Genomic DNA, 16,119 nt, shown 5'->3' on the forward strand with positions numbered 1-16,119 from the left:
TTTCTGATCAGTGTGCTTGATTCGTCAAATGAAGCTTTCTTTGGGGATGATTACTCTCTTTTTCTGCTCAAGATCTGAATTTCTTTCTTCAACTTCCACTTTGTATAAGAATTGTATACCAGCATATTTCATTTTATGGCACTTTGCTAATATTGTGTTGTTTACAAATTGAAGGTTTGTGGCAACCCTGTGTTAAGTAAGTTTATCAGTGTCATTTTCCCAACAGCATTTACTCACTTTGTGTATGTATGTCACATTTTGGTAATTCTCAAAATATTTCAAACTTTTTCATTATTATATTTGTTATCTCCGTGATCAGAGATCTTTGCTGTTACTATGGCAAAACGACTCACTGAAGGCTCAGATGATGGTTAGCATTTTTTAGCATAAAATATTTTTTTCTTTTAAATTTTATTTTATTTATATATCTATTTTATACAGCAGGTTCTTACTTGTTATCTATTTTATACACATCAGTGTATACATGTCAATCCCAGTCACCCAATTCATCCCCCACCCCCACCCCTGCTTTCCCCCCTTGGTGTCCATACGTTTGTTCTCTACATCTATGTCTCTATTTCTGCCTTGCAAACCAGTTCATCTGTACCATTTTTTTGAGATTCCACATATATGCATTAATATATGATATTTGTTTTTCTCTTTCTGACTTACTTCCCTCTGCATGACAGACAGTCTCTGGGTCCATCCATGTCTCTACAAGTGTCCCAATTTCGTTCCTTTTTATGGCTGAGTAATATTCCATTGTATATGGGTACCATATCTTCTTTATCCATTCGTCTGTCAGTGGGCATTTAGGTTGCTTCCATGACCTGACTATTGTAAATAGAGCTGCAGTGAACATTGGGGTTCATGTGTCTTTTTGAATTATGGTTTTCTCTGTGTATATGCCCAGTAGTGGGATGGCTGGGTCATATGGTAAGTCTATTTTTAGTTTTTTATTTATGGATGGATGGATGGATGGATGGATGGATGGATGGTACGCGGGCCTCTCACTGCTGCGGCCTCTCCTGTTGGGGAGTGCAGGCTCTGGACATGCAGGCTCAGCAGCCATGGCTCACGGGCCCAGCCGCCCCGCGGCATGTGGGATCTTCCCGGACCGGGGCACGAACCCGCGTCCCCTGCATCGGCAGGCAGACTCTCAACCCCTGCGCCACCTGGGAAGCCCTATTTTTAGTTTTTTAAGGAACCTCCATACTGTTCTCCAGAGTGGCTGTATCAATTTACATTCCCACCAACAGTGCAAGAGGGTTCCCTTTTCTCCACACCCTCTCCAGCATTTGTTGTTTGTAGATTTTCTGATGATGCCCTTTCTAACCGGTGTGAGGTGGTACCTCTCTGTAGTTTTGATTTGCATTTCTCTAGCATAAAGTATTTTTAAATTAAGGTATGCACATTTGTTTTTTTAAAGACATAATGCCATTGCACTCTGTTGGGGCCCAGGGAAGTCCACCCCAAAATATGACTCAATGGCATATTGATTATTTTGAATTAAAGTAACTTGGGAAACACCCTGTGGAGGTAAAAAGATATTAAAAAACATTCTGATCCCCGTCTTTCTCCCTAAAAGCAGGAAATAAATCTCCCATGTGAAGGTATTTTCCCTATACCAGGAGTATAGAAAGCATCCTTATCACCAGAGTTAGGGAATTCAAGGCTAAGAAAACTGTGTAAACAAACTTTGTTACGTCTTGATTAGTCTGATACTCCAAGTACAAGCCCCTTTGTTTTCTTAAATCTTCACATATAATTGTTTCTTTGTCTAACAATGACACACAAACAGCCCGTGTTGGTCACTTTCAGGGGTCCCGTTTTCTTGAGCCCTCTGTGCATACAAACTTTTTTTTTTCCTCCTGTTAGTCTGTCTGTGTCAATTTAATCATTAGACCAACCAAAGGAACTCCAGAAGGGTAAGGAAGAAATTTCACCTCCCCCAAACACGATAGACAACACTACAGTGTAAACATAACTTTTTTTTTTTTAAAGGAGATGTTAGGGGTAGGAGTTTACTAATTTATTTATTTATTTTTGCTGTGTTGGGTCTTTGTTTCTGTGCGAGGGCTTTCTCTAGTTGTGGCAAGCGGGGGCCACTCTTCATCACGGTGCGCTGGCCTCTCACTATCGCGGCCTCTCTTGTTGCGGAGCACAGGCTCCAGACGCACAGGCTCAGTAGTTGTGGCCCACGGGCCTAGATGCTCCGCGGCATGTGGGATCTTCCCAGACCAGGGCTCGAACCCATGTCCCCTGCATTAGCAGGCAGATTCTCAGTGACTGCGCCACCAGGGAAGCCCTAAACATAACTTTTATATGCACTGGGAAACAAAATAATTTGTGTGATTCACTTTATCTTGATATTCACTTCATTGCAGTGGTCTGAAACTGGACCTGCAGTATCTCTGAGGTGTTTCTGTACACGAGGAATATGATTCTTCTCTCTCAGTTCATTCAAAACTTTACTTATATAGATGGATAAAAGCTCTAGCTTCTCTTGAATGCCAGTGCTCAATACTTTGCCTCTTTGTTTCTTATCCGCATCAAATTGACCAGGTTAAATTGGAAGAAAAAGAAGAAAGAGAATGAAAATTGATCAAAGATGAGTGGCATTTATATATGCATACATACGTACATTTTTAAAAATTAAAGTATAGTTCATTTACAATGTTGTGTTATTTTCAGGTGTACAGCAAAATGATTCAGTTATCTATAACTAAATCACTTTATATATATATGTGTGTGTATATATATATATATATATAAAATTACTTTTCAGATTCTTTTCCCTTATAGATTATTACAAGATAATGACTATAGTTCAGTATACTATACCTACCTATACAGTAGGCCCTTGTTGGTTATCTATTTTATATATAGTAGTATGTATCTGTTAATCCCAAACTCCTAATTTATCCTTTCTCCACCTTTCCCCTTTGGTAACTACAAGTTTGTTTTCTATTTCTGTGAGTCTATTTCTGTTTTGTAAGTAAGGTCAATTGTATCATTTAAAAAAATTCTATATATAAGTGATATCACATGGTATTTGTCTTTCTCTTTCTGACTTCCTTCACTCAGTATGACAATCTCTAGGTCCATTCATGTTGCTGCAAATGGCAATATTTCATTCTTTTTTGTGACTGAGTAATATTCCATTATATATATACATATATATATATATATATATGTATATATATATCTCACGTCTTCTTTATTCAGTCACCTGTCAATGGACATTTAGGTAGCTTCCAATGTCTTGGCTATTGTAAACAGTTCTTCCAAGAACACTGGGGTGCATGTATCTTTTCAAAATAGAGTTTCCTCCAGATACATGCCCAGGAGTGGGATCACTGGATCATATGGTAACTCTATTTTTAGGTTTTAAGGACATACATACATTTACATGTTATGTATAAATGTGATTTATACAGATTTCTAGGCCTGTGTGTGTAATAGTGCATGTAGAAAAAAATGCCTGAAATTCGCATTTATGGAGCATCTACTCTGTGCATCTGTATGGTACATGTGCACATTATATTTCATTTAATATTCATAGAAACACTTAAGTGATATATAATATTTTCCCATTTTAAGGAAGAAGACCTTGAACTCAAAGAGGTTACATAACTTGAACATGGTCATTGGGATAAGAAGTAGCAGAATTGAGATTCAGATCCCAGAGAGTTGACTCCCAAAATATTCTTTTTGCATTGTTCAAAGCCGAGGCCTTGTTGGGGAGTTTATTCTAGAGCAGTACTACACAAACTATCTGGTCCCTGAACTGTTGATTCATCGGTTGCTGCAAAGGTATAGGAAACTTGTACCAGAATATAAATAAACACAATCACAGTGCTCCCTTCCTTGGAAAAAAACAATCAGATGAACTAAACATGTGTACTTAGTCACATGATTGATTTATATTCAGTCCCAGCTCTCTTATTTCATCACAGATAAGTGTTCCAAACATTTCACAGGCAAACACTAATCTGGGGACCATGCTTTGGGAAGTGCTGGACTTGAATATTGTTATGGTGCTCTTACCCTCCCAAAGCCACTGGCCATCCAACGTGACTAGTGAAGGCAGGTCTGGTGGGCCACTCTCCTGGGAGAAGCTATATTTATGGAAAGTTGGGGGCTGCAGCTTCATCTTAATGTTATTTCACCTTTTGAAAATAGTTTTGCTTGGTGTCCCATCCCCCTCACCAGACAGGGAGACTGGGTGTACTTGGACGGACAGGTGTGGAGACTGGAGACCTGGATAAGGGTTAGGATTGGTATTCCACTGTGTAGGGAATTGAAATACTTTCACATCTGTGCGTTAATAGCCACTGCTTATGCCCTCCAAGTGAAACTCCCACCCACCCCTTCACTATCCTGTTCTCCCTCACTCCTCTTCCATATTCCTCCAGGACCATATCAAGATTCAGAAACCACAGGATACAAACCTGGCAAAGCAGAACTCTGCTCCATTGCTATGACCGGCATCTATTCTGATTGGTCATTGTCTTTTTCAGACAAGTTTCTCAAAATATTGTATATAACTCTTAGTCAGAGGCAGGGGACCGTCTCCCACCCTCCCCGCCAATCTGTGACACTGGAAGGAAAGTTCAAAACTAGATCTCAGAGCACCTCTGGGGACCCAGGGCTAGAGAGATCGCTGCAGCTAGTCATCATAAGGCGGGCTAGGGCAGGTTTCAGGAACCAAGGGCAGAGCTAAGGGATCAAAGGGCCAGGGAAGAGGAGGGCCAGGGACAGTGGGTGGAAATAGAGAAGGAAGGTGACAACCCAATTGCTTATGATTGAGCTTGTGCTTGTTCCTGCTGAAAGGTAAGACTTATGGAGGCACATAACCTCTAAGAAAAGATGAACTCCAAATCTTTTATTAAACAGGAATGTGAAGTTTGAAGCCTTGTGTATTGACATGGACATTTGATTAGTGTCAAGGGAACATTTATTGTAAGCCCGTTTCTACTGGCACTTAGCTACATAACTTTGTATAAGGCATTGTCAGTTTATGCATCTATAAAACGGAGAGTTAAGCTTGCTAAGATTCCTCTCTGCTCAACTTCTAAGCTGTCTAAGATACAGTCTCTGATTCATATTTACTCTCATATGCGTGGTCCAGAAAGACATGGAAAGGCAATCACAGAGGACTTAGCTGTCTGCTGTGTCATTCATGGCTTAAGCACACATTTACCAATAAAAGACCCAGGGAAGGTCCATAGAAATAAAGGACACATTTGAAATCCAGCCCTGCTGTTTCCATGAATATAGGGCCTTTTTGCAGTTACTAAGGAAACAATTGTCAGTAATGGATTAGGAAGCCGGGGCTGAAAGGATGGATACAGAGGGGCTTTGTACACAGGAGCCCATCAGATGGAGTCTGGCAGAGACATCAACATGCTTCGCGATTGATTTGGTCTTCAGTGTGAAAGCATTAGAGTCCATCTGATGGAGTCGATAAGCAAGGAAGCCGAGGAGCCCCGTCTACCGGCTTTCTTGCTTTCTTCTCTGCCACCTATTAGAGTTCACAGATCTGCATGGCTGGATTGGCTCAGTTTTAACTTCTCTGCTGGGTGCATGTCGGACAAAGGATGTACAAACTTAATTCATCTCACAACCTCTCCAAACTCATTTAAAACTCTAAAAGTCACTGTCTCTCAACTCACGCTGGCAGTTTGTAAAGATTCTGAGAATGTTTCTGGGGACAATACCAAGGGAGTAGATTTCTTGTTACTATATTTTTACTAGACCTTAAGATGTTTAACCCCAAAATGAAAATAGGCACAGGCTCAGTGACCCAAAGGAATTAAGGAGAATCTAGAGGATACCAGGTAATGTGTGTGAAGGAAGAAACAGGTACTCAAGAAAGTTGATGTGACTAACCAGCTTTATTCTTTGCCTTTTGTCCTGATTAAATATTTAAATTCAAATATTTGATTTAATTTTAACTTAACTAAGGAATTATTAAAATGAATTTTAATTTTACTTATAAATTTAAAATCACATATAAAATAATATTCATTCAGATATACTACTCTTTCCAGGCTTAGGTGCATTGCTTAAGGAAATATGAGTGAAAAAGCAATTACTTATTTTTATGACTAAAAATAAAGTAAGGAAAACGAACAAAGAAAAAAAATTAAAGTGGGTACCCTCATCATCATGCATTTCTAACTATTTTTAACATTTTTGTACATGTAAATTGTTTAAAAATTTTTAAATAAAATTAGGATCACAATGGATATACTACACTGTAGTGGATTTATAGCTTGTAATACTATATTGAATTAAATAATGCCATTTGCAGCAACATGGATGGACCTAGAGTTTATCATACTAAGTGAAGTAAGTCAGACAGTGAAATACGAATGTCCTATGATATCACTTATATGTGGTATCTTAAAAAATGATACAAATGAACTTATTTATAAAACAGAAACAGACTCACAGGCTTAGAGAACAAATTTATGCTTAACAAAGGGGAAAGGTTGTGAGAGGAGGGATAAATTAGGAGGTTGGGATTAACATACACACACTACTATATATAACATAGTTAATCAACAAGGACCTACCTTATAGCACAGGGAACTCTACTCAATATTCAGTAATACAGTGACCTATATGGGAAAAGAATCTGGAAAAGAATAGATGTATGTATATGTATAACTGATTCACTTTGCTGTACGCCTGAAACTAACACAACATTGTAAATCAACTATACTCTAATATAAAAAATTAAAAAAAAGAAATTAAAGTATTCCACAGATACTTAAAACAATACTCTATTGTGCAATTATCCCCATGGTGTTGTCTCTTCAAAGCCCATCATAATATTAATATTCCATGATGTGAATATACTCAAGCTTATTTGACTAGTAATATACTGGTGCACATTTAGGACTTTCTTGTTCATCTTACAATTATTTTCTTAATAATGATTTCTGGAATTTGAATGAACTCCAAGAACTTAAACATTCTTAAGGCTTTTGAAATATATTTTCAAATTGTCCTTTGGAAATACTGCAACTATATGTACTTCCATTGGTAACAGACTATGATAGTGCCTTTTTATAGCTTTGGACCAGCTGATCAGTTCAATTTAGTGATCAAGGCTAAACCTGAATTGAGAAGCAAATCATGATATTTTATTGTTATAGTAATTTGCACTTTATATCAAGTGAGGTTATTTGTCCCTTTATTAAAACTATGTTTAGTTTGTTGTTTCATTTGTAATATTTCAGGCAATTTAGATATATTTATATTTTATTTATCCACTCATTAATATTTTCCTTTATGGTTTCTTCTTTGGGGATATGCATTGAAATACCTCCTGGTTTGGAGATGATAAAACATATAAATCTGTATTTTGTCCTTTATTATTGCTTGATTTTTAAATATTTAACCCTTTAATCAAAATTAAATAATTTTGTATTTGTGTTAAGAGTTTTACCTCAAATATTAACCCGTTGTTTTTGTTTTAGCTCCATCGTAATCCATTTCTTAGTGAATTGAAAGGCGTTTTTATCATATGCAAACTTTCACATATTCGAGGGTTTTAGTGCTTTCTGTAGTCTTCCCTTGATCTGCTGCCATATTTTGCATCAGTACCATAATAGCAAATTATTGTAAATGTGTAAGATCTTTTGCCTATTTGTAAAGGAAAACCCTCATTATTTTTACTCTTCATTCCAAAATTTTTCTGGGATATTTTTGCCATGTATTCTTCTAACGTGGATTTAGTTTGCCAAGTCTGAAAATCCCCATTGCTGTTTTTTTTTTTTTTTTTTTTTTTTTTTTGCGGTATGCGGGCCTCTCACTGTTGTGGCCTCTCCCGTTGCGGAGCACAGGCTCCGGACGCGCAGGCTCAGCGGCCATGGCTCACGGGCCCAGCCGCTCCGCAGCATGTGGGATCTTCCCGGACCGGGGCACGAACCCGTGTCCCCTGCATCGGCAGGCGGACTCTCAACCACTGCGCCACCAGGGAAGCCCCCCCATTGCTGTTTTGATTTCTATGCTTTTATAGACTGATATGAGGAGAATTGATATTGCATGCTATTGGTCGCTGCTTTCCCAGAATTCAGCATATTTCTTCATTTATTTAAATTTTACCTGTTATCTTTTGGTAAAGTCCTGGGATTTATCATATAACCCTTAGAGTACTTATTTTTTTTTTTTTTGCGGTACGCGGGCCTCTCACCGTTGTGGCCTCTCCCGTTGCGGAGCACAGGCTCCGGACGCGCAGGCTCAGCGGCCATGGCTCACGGGCCCAGCCGCTCTGCGGAATGTGGGATCCTCCCGGACCGGGGCACAAACCCATGTCCCCTGTATCGGCAGGCGGACTCTCAACCACTGCGCCACCAGGGAAGCCCGGAGTACTTATTATTAATTCCATTTCTAAATATTTTAGAGTTGTGTTGCTATTGTAAATGGAATCTTTATTATACTTAATTTATCATGCTGGTTCATAGAAAATTGATTTTTGTATATTTAATTTGTTACCTGTCTACTTACTCAATTCTTGCCTTATATCTAATAGATTTTCTGTTTCAGTTGATTCCTTTGGTTTGTTTTAGTACATAGTCAGTTTTCAGATAATGATAATGTGATTCCTTCTTTCCATATGTATGACTCATTTTTTCTTATCTTATTGAATTGTTTGGAACCTGCCAAATAATGGTAAATAACAGTAGTGAGAGTATACCATAGTTTTAGTAAGGATTGGGTATGCCAAGTATAATTTTGACTTTTGGTTTTATATAGGCATTTGCTATTATTATTGATAATAATGAATACTTGTATAACGTGAAATGGGCCACGTACTAAATTAAATTTTTATATATGTTAACTCACTGATTATCTCAGCAGCTCCATGAGATAGATAGTTGTATTATTATTATTATTATTATTATTATTATTATTATTATTATTCCTACTCTACAGATAAGACAGTTGAGGCACTGATGGGTCAAATGATTTCCCCGATGGCCATACAGTTAGCACAGCACTGGGATTGAGACCCTAGCAATCTAGGCTCCAGGACTGTGTTTACATCTACCATGCCATGCTGCCCTCTCAGGTTTAGTAAGTGCCTTGTGGGCTCATATACTAAGACTTGTATCAGAAATGGATGCATACAGAAGGTCCTGGGTTTTTTTTTTGTTGTTGTTCTCTTTTCTCTTCTGCCTTTTGATCTCTATGTGTTAACATTTGTATTAGTAGATTTCCTAATAAAACCAACCCCATGTCATTCTTAGAAAAATACTCTATAGACCATGCTGTATAATTATTTGTCTTGCTGCTTTATTTATGTGCTATAATGATCAGTTTTTTGGTTTTAGGGTTATGCTAATATTTTCCCACTTTTTACTGAGTTATAATTGGCATATAACATTACATTAGTTTCAGCTATACAACATAGTGATCTGATAAATGTATATATTGAGAAATGATCATCATGTTTTGTTAATATTCATCACCACACATAGTTACAACTTTTTTTGTGATGAGAACCTTTAAGATTTACTACCTTAGCAACTTTCAAATATACAATACGCTATTATTAACTATAGTGACTGTGCTGCACATTACATCCCCAGGACTTATTTTACAGTTGTAAGTTTGTAACTTTTGACCACCTTCACCCATTTTGCCCACCTTCCACCCGCCCGCCTCTAGCAACCACCAATCTGTTCTCTGTATCAATGTTTGTTTTCTTCAGATTCCACATACAAGTAAGATCATACAGTGTTTGTCTTTCCCTGATTTATTTCACTTAGCATAATGCACTCAAGGTCTATCCATGTTGTTGCAAATGGCAGGATTTCCTTCTATTTTATGGTTGACCACTATCCTAATACATCTATCTATATCTATACCTATATCACATTTTCTTTATCAATTTGTTCATTGATAGATACTTAGGTTGTTTCCATGTATTGGTTATTATAAATAATAGGGTTACAACAATATTTTAAAAGAAATTCTGAAATTTTCCTTCTCAACGTGTTGTCTGTGTTTAATTCTTTCTCTTCCTTGGGTTTATCTTCCTAAGGCCCTCACACATAAACAACATTTTTCAGGCACAGTATTTTCTCCTCAATTCTGTAAGTTGTTGCTTCATTGTCTTTGGTATTTAGTGGTGTGAGCAAATTTTACTATTTAATTTTGATTATTTATAGGGATCTTTATACTTTTTTTGTTCCTTTTCATTAATTATAACACATGTATTTGATTAGCTTGTTTGATCTGCAGACTCAGATTTTTTTTTAATGTAAGGAATTTCTTTCTTCTTTTCATCATGCTTTTTCCCCTCTTTTTTCCCTCTTTTTCTTTTTCTTGACTTCTGTTATGACTCCCATACTACCTAGTCTGAAAGTCCAAGGAAGTCCAAGATCAAGTGCCTGAATCTGTTCTGCAGTTCTTATTTATGTATTTAGCTTGTCTCGTTTATCTAGTTTTCCCTTGAGATATTGGAAAATTTCTCAGAGCTGTCCTATACAAAATGAATTTTATTTTCTGCATCAAACAGTTTGTTAACTCTTTCCAATGGCTTTTAACTTAGAAATTGTACTTTCCATCTCAATAGTACAATTTCTTCTGTGCTCTTATTCTCTCGTCATGCCTTTTGCTACACTTTCACCAATGCAGTATACTCTTGATTCTTTCCAAGAATATAAACAAGAAATGTCCCAGATTTTTCTCATTTCTGGTAGTAAATGTACTTGTTTGGTGTCCTTTGAGTGCCACCCTTTTTAACTGCAGTATTTCTACATAGGTGTAATGTCTTCCCTCTGTGTATGTTTATAGAGGGTGTTCAATGAAGCCTAGTTTTGTTAAAAAGATAGGCTTTGCCAGACATTGTTGTAGGTCTTTGGGCCAGATATTAATCCCTATCCACGTATAACTTGGGTTTTGGGACACAAAGAGAGGCCCATGCAAGATGTGAGGACTAATTGAAGACTTAGTCACACAAAGCCAGAACCTCCAAAAATGACATTTGCAGTCAGTAAACTAGTGAAACCACAATCTGTGAAGCAAGTAAGTGGGTTTGCCTGACTGTCTTGGCCATTGCTTTGGGTAGAGCAGGAAAAAAATGGAAAAGTCTTTTATTCATTATTTCTCAACACAAACCCTCCTTCAAGCAGATTTGGAGTCATATTTCAATGGTACAGTGTAACCCAAAAGGCCTCAAGCCAAAACTTCAGCCTATAATGGTCCTTGAATTGTTGTCCCCAAGTGCCCAGGGGAGGAAAACACACTTTCTTTCTGGAGGCAAGAACATTAAAATCAATCCACAAAGACTTTCTTTGGATGAAAAGAAATATAAATTTAGAATTTTTGAAAAATCATAAAATATTTGAGCAAACAAGCCTACATTATTGACATTAAACAGAAAAATCAAACCAACAAATGATGCATGCAAAGACTATATTCAAGAATAACCAGGTAGAGAATATAAATAACTGTGTTTTTAGTGTTTTAGAGACAGTTTTTGAGATGGATGAGTTAAAGAGACGGTTCAATGAAGCTGGAGAGAGAATTATTAAAGTGGAATATTTATATAAAATATTCAGAATCACAGTGATAGAAAGAAATAAAAATATGAAAGTAGAGCTAAGAGTTATTGAGGAGATAGGGAATGGGGGTGATAAATTATTCCAAGAGATAATGGGTGACACTTTTCTAGAACTAATGAAAGACACCAATCTTCAGTGTCACTGAATTACACATAAAAGAAATAAATCTAAATATACTTCAGAATATAAAAGATAAAGAGAAGATCTTACAGCTGCTAAATGGAATTACAATAGTTTATTGGCATACTACATGTAGCTTTTTAAACATTTTTCTAGGGAGCAATAACTTTAAAAAATATTTCTTACATGGATGTTTTATTGATATTATAGAGCCCCCTCCCCCAAATGTTTGTGTAATATTGGCAAATCATAGCAATGGTGTCTGAAAGTGTATGTGAGGGTTTTTTTTTTAATGGCTTTTTTTTTTTTTTTTTTTGTGGTACGCGGGCCTCTCACTGCTGCGGCCTCTCCCGCCGCGGAGCACAGGCTCCGGACGCGCAGGCTCAGCGGCCATGGCCCACGGGCCCAGCCGCTCCGCGGCGTGCGGGATCCTCCCAGACTGGGGCACGAACCCGCGTCCCCTGCACAGGCAGGCGGACTCCCAACCACTGCGCCACCAGGGGAGCCCTTTAATGGCTTTTTTTAACTTTTTATTTTATATTGGAGTGTAGCTGATTAACAATGTTGTGTTAGTTTCAGGTATACAGCAAAGTGATTCAGTTATACATATTCATGTATCTGTTCTTTTTCAAATCCTTTTCCCATTTAGGCTGTAACATAATATTGAGCAAAGTTCCCTGTGCTACACAGTAGGTCCTTGTTGATTATCTGTTTTAAAGATAGCAGTGTGCGCATGTCAATCCCAAACTCCCAATCTATCCCTTCCCCTGGTAAAATAAAATATGGAATGCTTCACGTATTTGCATGTCATCCTTTTGCAGGGACCATGCTAATCTTCTCTGTATTGTTCCAATTTTAGTATATGTGCTGCCAAAGCGAGCATGAGGAATTTTCATTTCTAAGTCTTCACCAGAAATCACATCATTATGTGCATTGGATTTTGCTTTTCACACCTATCATTAAATCATAAACATATTCCATATTGTTAAATTGTTCTAATTATCATTTTAGTGACTTCATTATATGTCATAAAATTTATTCCATTATAATTTCCGTAGTCATTTTTTCCTTATTAGATATTTAGACTTTTATTTCTCTCAAATTTTAATTATTACATATAACCTTGATATAATAGACAGTTTGTGCATATGGCTTCACTTTTATTTAGAATCAGTTCCTTAGGAGAAGTTCCCAGAAGTGATATTATCATGTCACATAGTCAATGTATTTTGATATGTGCCAGCTTTTATCATGAGTCAGCACTAAATATTACAGATCTGAATATATATATCTACCAATATGCTGGGTGTAAGAGGCATTTTTACTTAGGTAATAAGATAGAACATTTTTCCATGTTTGTTTTTAAATTATTTTTCCCCTTTTGCTCACCAGTTATCAGTATTCATGCTTTATAAACTTATCTTTTGTGGATTCTATGTATATCTTACCAATATGTAATTTTCTGCAATAACATAAATATTAAAATAAGTAATTTTCTGTAATAACACAAATATTCTTCCCATATTAATATTTAAAAATTAAGTGAGGATGAGGTTGGTAGGCAATTTTGGTTTCAAATGTACTTATGAATTTGACTTATTTTGGGGTAGATTATCAAGAAAAGTTAATGTGTGTGTATATATATATAAAGAATTGTGCTAGTGAGTTTTGCTTACCAATGTGATGAAAAGATAGGCACCTATACTTTCTGGCAGCATTGGTAACTGAATATTGATATGACAGACATTGTTGGCTCACCCAACGCTTGTTTCTAACACTCTTCTGTCTTACATGTCTTTATTAAAGAGGATGAACAAGCTAAAATGTTCAGTTACCAGACCATTGTAAAGCTGGAGTTTGCTTTATTATAATACACAGTTCTGGCCAGTAAAGTGTAAGCAAGAGTATGCTGTCGCCTCCTCCCCCTCACTTTCTCTTTCTCCTTCCTTGAATGATGATGTGCTGGCTGGAGCTACAGCAGCCATCTTGTAGTCATGTTGAGAAAACCAGGAGAATGGCAGATAAAGTGACCCTGATTTTGTTAAGACACTGAAATAATGCCACGAACTTCATGCCCACCAAAACTTATAATATGCAAAAAATAAAGCTCTATTTATGTTTAAGCCACTATAGTCAGGCTTTCTGTCATCGGCTGTGAAAAGCAAATCCGAATTAACACAACTAAGCTGGGGGAGAGGAAAATTGGGTCTCTGTTTTATTAAGATGCGCTTTTAAACTAACCCAAAGCCTTGCTGCTGTGAGTATATGGTAACTAACCAAAGTATATAACAGAATTTCTAAATTTTATCCACCCGTTTTCCCAAACATATCCAGGGAGTGAATGCACTTCCTGGAGCAAAAATAAAATAAGAATTTAAAAAATGCTCATGACCTTTAACAATGGGAGAACATAATTTAAAGGCATTCCTCTATTCATTACTCAGAGAAATGAAGTTTCACTTAACAAATACAGTAAGTATCCAAGAGACACTCCATCCATGCCTTTCTATACCCACCCATTTATAACCATTACTTATCCATTTTTAATATATGGACGACATGCCATATGACAGGCTATGTATTCCATGCCAGGGATGTAAAAAAAACAGATACTGCTCAGTCCTTGCCTTTGAGGATTTCACTCCAGGCTGGGTGTGGGAGGTAAGAGGAGGCCGTTTGGATAAACAAATGTTTTTGATACTGTGTGAGAGTAAAAAGTATAGAGTACTCAAGTGAGATTCATAGTAGAGGGTGAAATAGAATAAGTGTTACCCAAGACCCCACAGCCAATAAATGGTATAAGTTCCTTTATTCAAGGTCTTCTGGAATAGTCATTTTATAATACCAACCATTGGCTGAAATAAACAAAGCAATATCGGAGATATGGGACTATTTTTGCATTATGAAAACGCTATCATTTTGTCTGCTGTTGTACAGAAGTTGACTTGTATGAAGAAATTACCCCTGACCTGGCAATATGGTGCGTGCTGTGAGATTTATTTCCCCCAGGACTCTTGCTTCTTTTGGCCTGTTGTCTGTTCAGCGGGATGCTGGGGTAACACATGTAAGAGGAGGCCTCCTGCTTCTGACTGAGGAGGAGGGTGTGACCAAGACAGCCCTTCCAGAATGAAGAAAAGCAGCCAGGAAAATGGGCAGAGGAAAAGTATCAGCCCTCAGAGCTGTGGCACATGGAAAGAGACTGAGATTCTTCTCTCTCTGTAAAAAATGATCTTTTCCATTGACCTAAGGAAAATAACTTGTTAAACACGTCTTTCCCTTCCCACTGCCGTTGTTTATGGAACAACAGACTTCCCTTAACTCTAAAGTAATGTCTCCTTTCTTCAGGAAAACAGGTGTCCAAACATGCAGCAAATCACATTTTTAAACAGCTAAAACAAGCTGGGACAAAGAGAGAGTGGCATGGACATATATACACTACCAAAGGTGAAATAGATAGCTAGTGGGAAGCAGCTGCATAGCACAGGGAGATCAGCTTGGTGCTTTGTGACCACCTAGAGGGGTGGGATAGGGAGGGTGGGAGGGAGACGCAAGAGGGAGGAGATATGGGGATATATGTATATGTATAGCTGATTCACTTTGTTATACAACAGAAACTAACACATCATTGTAAAGCAATTATACTCTAATTAAAAAAACAAAAAAATTAATAAAATAAAATAAACTTGAGGACTTTACACATTTCTGTATCCTTTTACGTAGAAATTCTTTTGTGATGCTTACAATTTCCCGGCTTGGAATTTTTTTTGCCTTGGCATACTTTTGGCCAATCTTTTCAAATTTTTACTATCACATCCCTGTCTTCTTGATCACTATTCTTTGGATGGAAAATCTATTTCTTAAAATATAATATTCAACAATTGATTTTTTCATTTAAGTCAAATGTACTTTATAAACATGAAGACCTCAGGACCACATTGAATTCTGTCATATTAGATATCGTTATAGGATGAAGGAAAGAAAAATTGAGCTATTACTGATCAATATTGGGGGACTTTGAAATATTCCTATCATGACTTGTCTAAGTATATGGAGGGAAGAATTATAATCCTTTTTATGAATGAGAAAATCAAGGTGAATGTTCATATATCTAAGATCACACAGTCAGAAAATAGTAAAATCAGGATTCAAATCCAATTTTTATCTGACTTCAAAAGCCATGCACTTTCTACCTCACCATGTAACAGAGTTCCTCCTAGCCTACATAAAGCACTTTGTTGAGTAGTTAAGTCAGAAGTGATTTATGAGGCTCTATTATGTACTAGCTGGGAGGGCATGGATAAAGTATCAGTTCTATGGGTCTAAATCCCCTTCTCTGTGGAATGGATACAGTAACAATATCTACCTCATAGGATTTTGTTAAGGATTCACTGAGTTAATGCATGTAAAAGGG

General features: G+C 37.0%; 1 protein-coding gene and 1 non-coding gene across 2 annotated transcripts in view; one reads left to right on the plus strand and one right to left on the minus strand.

The window, feature by feature from the left end:
• Positions 1 to 16,119, plus strand: part of AGBL1 (AGBL carboxypeptidase 1) — a 707,098-nt gene that overhangs the window by 489,228 nt on the left and 201,751 nt on the right. The window lies entirely within an intron of this gene.
• Positions 12,485 to 12,591, minus strand: LOC132490072 (U6 spliceosomal RNA). The gene has a single exon (XR_009532435.1). It is a non-coding gene; the product is annotated as a U6 spliceosomal RNA (small nuclear RNA).

The sequence above is a fragment of the Mesoplodon densirostris genome, chromosome 4, assembly GCF_025265405.1.
Source record: "Mesoplodon densirostris isolate mMesDen1 chromosome 4, mMesDen1 primary haplotype, whole genome shotgun sequence".
In the NCBI taxonomy this organism is placed as follows: Eukaryota; Metazoa; Chordata; class Mammalia; order Artiodactyla; family Ziphiidae; genus Mesoplodon; species Mesoplodon densirostris.